This window comes from Hylobates moloch, unplaced genomic scaffold (genome assembly GCF_009828535.3).
Source record: "Hylobates moloch isolate HMO894 unplaced genomic scaffold, HMol_V3 SCAFFOLD_14, whole genome shotgun sequence".
NCBI lineage: Eukaryota > Metazoa > Chordata > Mammalia > Primates > Hylobatidae > Hylobates > Hylobates moloch.
Window position 1 is genome coordinate 4,333,558 of NW_026652289.1, and position 11,668 is coordinate 4,345,225.

The 11,668-nt window shown below is 49.1% G+C and overlaps 1 long non-coding RNA gene across 1 annotated transcript; it reads right to left on the minus strand.

The window, feature by feature from the left end:
* Positions 1 to 10,547: 10,547 nt before the first annotated feature.
* Positions 10,548 to 11,634, minus strand: LOC131381208 (uncharacterized). Its single transcript, XR_009209782.1, has 2 exons — positions 11,521 to 11,634; positions 10,548 to 10,911 (listed from the first exon to the last, which is right to left on the minus strand). It is a non-coding gene; the product is annotated as an uncharacterized LOC131381208 (long non-coding RNA).
* Positions 11,635 to 11,668: the final 34 nt, after the last annotated feature.

Consider the following 11,668-nt stretch of genomic DNA (forward strand, 5'->3'; position numbering starts at 1 on the left):
CGATGATGTGCTTTGCTGCCCAGCACAAAGGCTAGCATTTATAGCCACTCTCCAGAGAGATCCCCAAGACCCAACTAAAGCAGAATCACAACAGAAGCCTAGAGAGGTTGCCTGGCAACGACTCCCTATTGTGCCTATTGTGACCTCGCCTTCCCCGGCCTCCTGCAGTGCCCCTGCACACTGCCACTGTCATCAGCCTGAGGTGAATGCCAGTGTGGGGCTTCGCACAGCTCTGTGCCCTGTCACCTTCACCCCAGGGGCTAAAGACCCTGGAGGAGCTCGGAATCCCAGGCTTCCAGAGCCTGACAACTGCCCGTTACCCACTGCCCAGCAAAGTCCAGGCTCTATGTTCCATCGCCACCTGGTCACCCGGTCCCTGCCCCGTTGTTCCTCTTTTGCAGGACTTGGCTTGGCTCTCTTGTCCTCAGTCCACGTCTTGTCTCAAACAAAGGCCCTCCCCAGACACAGTACACTCCCCAGTAGTGACATGTGAACAGCTACACATCCCTGATTTCCAGGGACACTTGTGACTTCGCGTATTCACCCTCCATTTTAAAAAGTCGCATTTCCCATGAAGCGCTGGGTACAGCATTCAAAGCACATCTCCTGGACTGCTGTGTGCTCTGGGCAGCTGCCAGAGGAGACCATGGCAGGATGTATGCCACTGTCACCAGATGAATAACCCCTTCTTAGCATACGTTGCAATATAATCAAATCCCATCGTGCCTGTTTGATGATGTTAATTCCAGGATTTTATTTTATTTTATTTGTATTGTGGTAAGAACACATGAGATCTATCCTCTTAAAATGCTAAGTGTCCACTGCAGCATCGTGGCTATGGGTGTGATGTTGCGCAGCAGATCTCTAGAGCTCATTCATTTGGCTTAATTAAAATTTAATGCCTGTTGAGCAGCAACCCCTCATTTCCCCTCCCTGAGCCCCTGGCAGCCACCTTCCCACTCTTTGGTTCTATGAGTTTCACTACTTTAGCCACCTCATATAAGTGGAATCCTGCAGGATTTGTCCCACTGTGACTGGCCTGTGTCACTCATCCGTGTTGTTGTGTATTGCAGAATTGTCTTTGTTAAGGCTGAATAGTATTTCACTGGCTGTACGCACCATGCTTTCTATTCGTTCACATGTCGATGGACGTTGGGGCTGACTCCACATCTTAGCTGTTGTGAATGAACGTGGGAGCGCAGACATCTCCTGGAGAGCCTGATTCCAATTCTTTTGGATAAACGCCCAGCATTGATTAATGCAGCTGTGGCAGGGGTTCAATGAGCAGGCGTGTTGGGGCTGGGGGCAAGATTCTGCGTAGAGCTCTGGGGCAGGCACAGGACATGAAGAAGGAAAGTGGGGGGTGAGGAAGCGTCTCTCTGAGGGTAGGGCTCTGGTTACACCTGGTCCCCCAGCCTCAAACCGGCATTGTCGCAGGCTCCTCCCAAGTCTGATGAGCCACAGGCCTGCTCTGGATGCTGGTGTCCATACCATCACCACTGTCTTGTTCAGGCTGTTTAATTCCTCCTTGCCAGCACTGCAGAAGACCCCCACCTCCAACTCCACTTCTAATCTCTTCCTCTCCTTTGACCTTCCACAAGGAGAAGGCTTGTGGAAGGCTCAAAACCTGAACATGTCACTCCTGATCGTGAAACCCCACCCTGTGTTCTTGCTACCCAAGGGGAGTCCAGACCTGGACACATGTGCACAGAGGCCCCCACCTGTCCATCCTCAGCCCTCACACCAGGGCTCCAGCTGGGCCCCAAACCCTCAGGTCCAGAGTGTCCTCTAAGCCCCATGCCAGGCCTTCCATCTAGAACTCCCTTCCTGATGCCCATTCTTTCAAGTATTCACTGAGCACCTGCCATGTCCAGGCCCTATCCTAGGTGCCAGGAATGCACCATGGAACTGAAATTTGGGTGGGGTAATTGACAGTAAACAAAGACACAAGAATGCAGCAGATATTGGGAAGAGCTACAATGAGTCAAATTCAGGATCAGGATGCGAAGAACTGAACGAAAGAAGGAGACACAAGAAGAACGAAGAGGAAGGATGTCTCAGGTGGAGAAAAGAGCCCACACAAGGCCCCTGAGCAGGAGGGAAGGCAGAGAACAATGCAGCTAGAGGTGGTGAAAGGGACAGCAGAGATGGTCCGGAGCTAGGTGCCCCTGGAGCAGACGCTTCCTGCAGGAGGTAAATGAGGGATTGCTCTGGGGCTCAACACCTGTGGATGTCCACAAGCACGGAGACTCCATGAGGGCAGGAATCTCTGTTCTGCTTACTGAAGTATCCTAAGGGATGGAACCATGCACACAGTGTGTGCAGCGGGTGCAGCACCATGAATGATGGAATGAATGAACACAAATACATGACTCCGGGATTTGGTCACACAGAGGCTACTGGTGACCCTGACAAGTCGTGGAGACTCCAGAAGACTGACTGGCACTCGGGAGGTGAGACGGAGACAGGGTGGAGACTCCAAAAGACTGACTGGCACTCGGGAGGTGAGACGGAGACAGGGACACATAGGCCTCGAAGGGGACTCAGCACACTGTGTTTAAAGGGTTTGCACGCCCCTGGGCTGGTGTGCTCCCTCGGGTTGGGGCCTGAGCCCCATGCCTGTCTGCACCCTGCCAGCCAGCATAGCGTGCAGCCGCCACTTGGCACATGCTCAGTGAATGTTCATCAAACACAGGTATCATGTTGATGAACAATCAGTAGCTGACCAATGTCACTTCTCAGAATCCACCAGCCACCACTGGTCACACAACCTACCTAAGGGCAGGAGGCTGGCCATGTCACTATCATGACTGCCCTGGCGGGGAGGGAGATGACCCAGAGAGAAGCACAGAAAGTCTCTGCTGCTCTCCCCAAAAGCAAATCCCATTCCACCCGTAAATACCACAGGAGCCCTCACCTGGGGCCAGGTGCACACCTGCCTAGGAGCTCACGGTCTAGAAGTAGAGACAGCTCATAAGCCAACATTACAGCCCAGCGCTTTAAGAGAGGTGTGTCCCGGGGGGCCAGGTGTTGGTGGGTGCTGCTCCAGTTGAGGGGATCAGAGAGGGAACTACAAGGCAGTAACACTTGCCCGTGGCCTAGAAGGATGGGCTGCAATTCTCCAGCCCACCAGCCCTGGAGATAGGACAATGCTACACTCCTAGGGTGTTACTGCCTTCTAGTATTGCCTAGTGGTAACTGCCTTGCCCAACTGGAGGATCAGAGAAGGGCAACGGTAAGGTCTGTCTTCTGCACTGTAAAATCCTTCCACAGAGTTCTAGTTTTTGCATGTAAAATCTTCTGAGTCATTCACATATTAGAAAACGCTGAAAGATAATTTAGAATTTCCTGATTATCAAAGAATCTACATCCCCCCTCCATTATTATAACCCTATGGTCAAGTTTTGGATCCTCACTATAATTCAGTAATGATTTCCATGACCAAAAATGATTTTGAGATTGTTAACTGAGCGAGTATCATCGGGGTTAACTCAGTGAAGCCTCAGAGTAGCGATTCGTCTCAGTATTGCTGATTGCCTTCAGTCACGTGCTGCTGGGCCTGTGTTCCAAGGGGCTACAGCGACAACACAGCGCAGTTCCACGGTGGGGACAACACTGGAATCCTTCCGTTCAGATCCTGTGATGTGCGTCAAGTGAAGCTTCTTCACTTCCAATACAATTAATATCGATTGTTGGGCCTGAAGGCATTTCAGTTTCAAAGTTCTTTGCAGTAGTTCGACTTTGCTCTGTGATATTTTGTCTTTTATATTTGACGTAATTTTTGTGTGTTTATGGTCTTTTGACATTTTTGCACATATTTGGTCCTATTCAAACCCTCTGAGCAATGTTACTCTGAAGGGTAGCTTACACCTGATAAAACAATTGGTGCTTTTTTACTGTAGCTTTATTGTCATGGTGGCCACCTACCTAGCTGTTTCTTTGGTTGTTGTTGTTTTTGGTACCTGAATCAAGGATAGGCCAGTCACTGTACTGGGCAGTAAAAGACAGTGAATGCAGAAATGGGGATTTCAGTTTTAACAGTGAATTCTGATGAACTAACTTCAAGCCCGGGAGAAAGAACACAGGGCTTAATTTTAGAATAAGTATTACATTGCTGATACTATAATCTAGTAACAATACTACCTTGATAACCATGCCACCATAATGAAATCAAATAATCACTCCAGTCCAACGATTGCAAGGACAGAACTAAAGTTAAAAAGGAAGTCAGATTTCATAGGGATGTTCAGACATTGTTCTCCCTTACTGCCCTTATCACATGCCCTAGTCATCTCATTTTTCAAATTTAGTTGATTTTTGTAAAGCACGATTTGGGGGAATATTTCCAAGAATCATTTAAAATTCCAGACTTAGGCTGAGCGCAGTTGCTGATGCCTGTAATCTCAGCACTTTGGGAGGCCGAGGCAGGAGGATCACTTGAGCTCAGGAATTCAAGAACAGCTTGGGCAACATGACAAAACCCTGTCTCTACAAAAAATACAAAAATTAGCCAGGCATGGTGGTGCATGCCTGTGGTCCCAGCTACTTCGGGGACTGAGGCAGGAGGATTGCTTGACCCAGGAGTTGGAGGCTGCAGTGAGCCATGTTCGCACCACTGCCCTCCAGCCTGGGTGACAGAGTAAGACCCTGTCTGGGAAAAAAAAAAAAAAAAAAGAAGAAAGAAAATTCTAGAGTTATTATAGTCAACAATATGTAAAACAAATTAAATATGCAAACTTCGTAAAACCTCAGATGACATCACTGTGGTTCTTGATCATTGGTCTTCACCAGTTAACAATTTTTAAAGTGCTGCAACATTAACAATCGGCCTACCTCAGAAAGAAAGCATAAAGAGAACTGAGTTTCTATTTTTAGACATAGTAATTTCACAGATATCAGAGAAGCAGACAGTGTACCAAATCAGTTGAGTCACATTTAAAAGGAGTGGTTGGGGGACGGGGAGAAAGCCTGCTCTATAGTGAAGAAAACAGATTAAATCATTTGACCCAGTTTTTGTGAGAGTGCTTTATAAGCAAACTTCAAGTATAAGTTCTATAATGTTTTATTAAATCTAGTCCTAAAGTGGATGTTTTAATTGAAATTTGAGGGTATATATTTTTTAAGATATTTAAATGTATCAAAGTTACAATATAAGCATGCCAAATATAAAAAAATAGATTTTGGAAATAAAAAAGTACAGTAAACGGTTTTTAAATCAAATTTAAACGCACAGTCATGTCTTTCTCAATCAGGTGATTCATGAGTCAACAAGGCTGACTCTTAACAAAAGGAGTAAAGCTCTAAAATCTCCAAGATTTACAAACAAAAACAAACAAAAACCAGCCATTTGTTGTTGTTTTTTTAAATAGCTTTCGGATCAGATGATTTAGTGAGTACTTTTCACCACTGATGCATTATGTGTGCAGGGGCTCATGAAGCTTGATATCCAAATTGAACAAACGGCCTTGGCTCTCAGAACATTGTGGGAAAGAAACACCGCCATTTGCCTTGCAGATGCACCATCCGTGCTGCCGTTTGGAAAAGGCCACATAGACTAATGCCTTCTGGTGACTTCACCATTCTCGCCCACAGTCTGATGTCCCAGCCTGTGAATCCAGAACAGCCACTGTCAGCCCCCTCAGGCCTGTCCAGGAATCAGCAAAGCCTTTGTCTGGGGCAAAGCTGCCTCTGCTTTTCTTGTGGCCACTGCATGGAAGGGGGTAACTGATGGACTCCAGCACTCGTCCTCGTCAGGCCCCGGCCCAGGGAGCTCGATGCACTGAGAGGACCAAGGCCTGGCACCACCATCTCCAGGCTCAGGCCAGCTGGATCTGGATCCCTGGGAGAGGCAGAACAGTCTCCCCTCCTCTGTGCCTCATAACCTTGAGCGCATACATGTCTCCAAGCATTTACCACTTGTATCAATAGTTTGTGTCTATTTCCGGGAGACAGAGCTGGTGCCATTTCCTTGAGGTTAGAGATCATCTGGTAGTCACCTTTACAGTCCTTGAGGGTAGAAAGGGGTAGCCCCCTTTCCTGGTGTGTAAAATGGGAATTATTCCTAAAAAGCAGGATCACGGTGCAGATGAGATCACAGTTGAGGACACGTAGCAGATAACTGTAACAACAGAAGCAGTCACTCTTCACCCCACTTCACAGCTTTGGGGATGTGGAATCCATCTTTTTTTTAACCAAAGAATGCCCATGGTGCAGATCTGAATGCAACAGTCTTCCTTACCTTTCATGATAGTAACTTAAGGAATAGCACATAAGAATTTTCTTAATTCATACAAAGTTTATAATCAAATAGAATTACTATTGTTATTACACACACACCAACACACCATCCTCTCCCAATCTTAAGACAAAAGGGTTTCTTAGAAACTGGTGTGGATCTAATGCGATCCAAGTATTATTGGTGGCATTTGTATGCTGAACTGGAGGGATATCCTCCAGGCATCTGCTCTTCAAGAACAAGGATGGGGTGGCAAGAAGAGAGAGGAAGAGGTAATTAGGCCCTTTGGAGAAAATCAGCACTAATGCTTCTGGCTGGGAGGTCCTTAAGCTTAGTACCACTTTTCGTTTATGATAATGTTTACAGACAGGGCTTCTCAATTATGAGATCCCAGTGTGATCAACACTTAATCCCACCTAACTTCAACCATGCTGAAGAGGCACTATGGCCCGGGGCACTCCAGTTCTGAGCATGTGGAGTGATATTCACTGTGAAGGTGGTTGTTGGAAACCATTTACACAGCAACCCAAAGTGTTCCTACCTTCCTCACTTTCCCCACTTCCCATTCTCTTCTCTTTTCTCTTTTTCTGTTTCACATACCTTTCAAAGGCCTTCCCATGCCGCTACACAGGAATACTGTTCTTATCTGCAGTAGGCTGACTAATGACCCTTAAAGGTATCAAGTCCTGATCTCTAAAACCTCCAATGTTAACTTATATGAAAAAAGGGTCTTGCAGATGTAATTAAATTAAAAGATCTTGAGATGGGGAGATCATCCTGGATTCTCCTGGTAGGCCCTAAATGCTCTCCCAAGTGTCCCTTTATGAAAGAGGCAGAGAAGGCCAGGTGTGGTGGTGCACACCCATAGGCCTAGCTACTTGGGAGGCTGAGGCTGGAGGATCACTTGAGCCCAGAAGTTCAAGGTTACATGAGCTATGAGTGCACCACTATACTCCAGCCTAGGCAACAGAGCAAGATCAGGTGTCTAAAACAAAAACAAAACAAAACAAAACACCAAATAAACAGGTAGAGGGAGATTTGACAGATAGAAAAGAGGTCATGTGAACACAGAGGCAGAGATCAGAGTGATGCAGCCACAAGCCCAGTAATGCTGGCAGCCACCAGAGGCTGAAAGCAAGGCACTTTCTCTATATCCTCCAGGGGAAGTGTGGCCTTGCTCACACCTGGATTTCCATCCCCTAAGACCAATTTCAGACTTCTGGCCTCCAGAACTGTAAAAGAGTAAGTTTCTATTGTTTTAACCCACCAAGTTCGTAGAAAGCTATTACAGCAGCCACAGGAAACTAACGAATTTTTTAAAGAGATAACTACCCAACCCATAGATTGAGCAAATCTGGACAGCCAGGGACCCATTCCAATGACGTGATGGTTAAGAGAATCAAAGCTGATTAAAACTTCCCACTTCCAAATATGCAGAAGCAGATATGTTAAACCCCATATAGACTTCCCTCCCCCAAATTATGAAAGGGCTGTGTTTGTTTGTTATGAGAAATGCAAACCAACCTCATAGCACTAACACTGGAGAATCGGCTACCACTGTAACAGTTTCAGAGAGAAAACTCTAGCCATCGGGAACAGATGGCCCAGGACACAGCCCTAGCAACAGGCCCAAAGCTCCGGGCATACACAAGTTAACAGACATGGTCTCTGTGCCAAGAGGCATACAAACTAGTGGAGAAATCGGCCTTTGAGCAGACGGGAATAGGTGAAATAGATGGTATAGTGGAGTCACTGAAGCACAGAGGGAGGCAGCCTCGGTCTGACACTTGAAATTGGATTTGCCTGCAGATTGAATAGGAAAAGGCCATCCCAGAAGTGCCTGTGCCAGGCTACATGGCTAGAGGGGTTGGCAAAGGCGAGGCAAGCAGAAAGCAAAGCCACCTTGGCAGCACTGGACAGGCCATGCCCAGTACTGAGGCCGCAGGCATCTGCAAGCCACATGGGACGGTGGGTGGGTATACAGCACCAGTGCAAGTTAACCCGAGTTGCATTTGGAAAGATAAATTTGACTGAAAAAAGACTAGACTGGGAAGGGAAGGAAGCAAAACTGAGGCAGGAACTTGGTTGCAATGGCTACAGATTGGACAGAGATGCTGCAGGCCAGAAACAGCTGAAGTAAGGCTGGTAAGGACAGGTTTAAGTGGCATTTAAGAGGTAGATTGATAGGAGTTAGTGACAGTTGAACGCAGACATTGAGAAATAACCATCAAGTTTCTGGCTTGGGTAGCAAAGCAGACAGCAGCATCTTTAATTAAGTAGGACACAGTCAAGGATGGAAAAAATGGTTCAAGGGCAGATAGAATGTCGATAGGAAGTCCAGCTGTGAGCTTGCTGTGTGCACAGCTGTGGGTTGTCCGCAGGGTGTCTAATGAGGTGGCTGCATAAACAAGGTGCATTTTGTATAAAAGAACATATGTGTCTATGGTGTGAGAGATCCTGTTTGGGATGCTTCAGTGTACAGCTAACACCAAGAAGCAGAGGGAGATTTGACAGACAGAAAGCCCTGTGAACACACAGGCAGAGATTGGAGTGATACAGCCACAAGCTCAGAAATGCTGGCAGCCACCAGAAGCTGAAACAGGTACGGAATTTAGACTGAAAGTCAGGCATTGGGCAGGCAGAGGCAAACAAGAAACCTGTAGGGGGGATGAGAGGGTGCTGGCTGGCAAAGCCAATATCACCTACACGAATGGTGTCAACAAAACCTGCACCAGGTGTTATGGGAGCACAGAGGAGGGAGCACCAACCATACAGCTGAGAAGGTGCCAGTCAGGTGGGGTGGGGAGGTGGTGGAATCCTAGAGGAAGAAACACCAATCAAGATGAAATAATCCTGTTAAAACAGGGTGGTAGTGGTGGGGGCAATAGCTCAGGCAGAGGGGACAACACACTTGAAGCCCAGAAGCCCAGAGGCAAGAGACAGAGCAAGACTAGTTTAGAGGCCTGCGTGTCAGAGTGGAGGTGAGGGAGAGATGGGGGAAGCTGGGCCAAGTCCTCAGGCACTTGTGCGTTGTGGTTTGAACTCTCACCTAGGCAATGGAGAGCCATTAAACCCTAAGCAAGGGAGTGGCATGATCCCTTTTGCTGTTTAGAAAAATCGCTTTGGCTGTAATGTGAGGGTGGATTAAAGGAGGAAACCTGGAGGCTGGGAGAGCAGCTAAGTGGTTATGTTACCAGAGAAACATTCAGGAGGTCGGACGGACAGGACCTGGGGATAGATCCAATACTGGAAGTGAGGGAGGAGCCCACCATGGTGCCCACATTCCTGGCTCCAGCAACTGGGCACATGTTCTAGGCATGGATGAGACTGCAAAGGGTGTGTGTGCCAAGAAACCCAGTGCGAGCATGGGCAGGGGCAGAAGGGCCAACACAGCCGGCCCAGGAGGAGCAGTCAGCCAAGAGGTGGGAAATCCAGGGAATGAGGTGTAACTGAAGTAATCAGTGCTGAAGCAATCGGAAGCGTGTCACAAATCAAAGAGAGCAACTGAAAGATGCAACGGTTTCTGCCAGATTTGGAAGTTAGGTCAATTCCAGTGAAATGGTGAGGCCAAGAGCCTGATCATATAGCTCAAAGCAGAGACACCAATGTGTATAGTCCTGAGGAAGGTTGAAAAAAACAAAAAACAAAACAAAACAAACAGCTAAGCAGGTGGCTAGAAACGGATCGCTCAAGGGAGGCTGCTTCCAGCATGTGGTAAAGCGAGTCCTAGTTTTCTCTCCTATAAAACTAGGATAGCAGCACACGCTCCCCCAGCCTAATCAAGGGGGACCCTAAAACTCAAGGTTCTTTGAAGACTTATAATCACTGTTGCCTTCTACCTTCAGAACAGAGTCACTTTGTGCTTTTCCACCATACAGTTCAAAATACAGACACTCTTTAGGCTGGGCATGATGGCTCACGCCTGCAATCCAAGCACATTGGGAGGCTGAGGTGGGTGGATTGCTTGAGACCAGGAGTTTGAAACCAGCCTGAGCAACATGGTGAAACCCCATCTCTACCAAAAATACAAAAATTAGCTAGGTGTGATGGATGCACCTATAGTCCCAGCTATTGCAGAGGCTGAAATGGGAGGATGGCTTGAGCCAGGGAGTGGAGGCTGCAGTGAGCTGAGATCATGCCACTGCACGCCAGCCTGGGGGTGACAGAGACTCCATCTCGGAAGAAAAAAAAAAAAAAACTTTTTAAAGTTTTTTAAAGTTGTAGGAGAAAATTTTTAGGTGCAAGATTCTTTACGTAAGACTAAGAGTCCTCTTAAAATTAGTCAAACTAATAACAATCGTCAACAGAGCTGTTAACTTGGGAACAAGTTTTTAATTTGTCTCAATCTAATGTCTTTCACATACTTCCAAACATTAAATTATTTTATCTAGTGCATACAACTTTCAAAAACTGTATTTGGAAATTAACAGACCCTTGACAATTATTAACAGGTGTTTTACATTCCGGAGGTTGAGTGTCTGCGGGAGACCGGTCCCTGCAGGAGGCACTCCCCCTTCACCTGCGACCCGGGCTGGGAGAACACGTGGAGGCCTCTGTTGAGCGGTCTCCACCAGCGAGGCTTTCCTCCCGGTCGGTGTTGGCAGTGTGGCATTTCTGTTATCTAATTTCTGGTTTTGACTGAAAGCGAAGTGAATTTTGTGAAAGTTGTAATATCTCTGCAAAAAAAAGATCACAGCCCTCCGATGAGCGGGGCACTATGCAAAGTCTCCGGCTGCCTGCGGGCCGCTGTGGACGCCCCGGCGGGGGTCAGCGCCGGCCCACAGGAGTCACCCTCGGACCGACCCCCATCTGCGCGGCGAACGAGCCCGGACGCCCTGGCCGCGGCCGCCGGGTCCCCGCCCAGGGGCCAGGTGGCCAGGTTGCGGCGGGAGGAGGAAATGGAAGCGCTCTGAGCGACTATCGGCCGGAGCCGCCCCCCGCGGGCTTCCCTCGCGGGCCAGGAGCGTCTGCCGCCGACCCGAGGACCGCAGGGCCCCAGTCGCCGCCCGCGCCCGTCAGAAAGCCGGGCGTCGCTCCCGTCGCTGTCGGGGTCGTCGGCTCGGGGAGTCGCCCGCCGTCCACCGGTGCACGGGAGCGCGTCCTCCCCTCCGAGGGACTAAGCGGCCGCGCCACGCATCCCGCCGCGCCGGAAGCGGGGACTACTGGCGGCCCAGCTGGGCAGGACCGCGGCCGAATGACCCGGGGCGACCCCGCGGCAAGGGCGCCTCCGGCAGGCGGCAAAGTCCCCTGAGAATCGGCGCCCTCCTCGCCGCGACGGACTCCACCTGGCCGGGGCGCTCGGCCTCCTCGCCGTGGCCCCCAGCCCGGCCGCCTCCACTAAGGGCCGCCGCAGGCTCCCCTCGGGGACCCAGGGCGCGGGCTTGCAGCGCGGCGGCGTCCGTTCGGCGCGCGGCTCCTGGCAGGCCCGCCCTT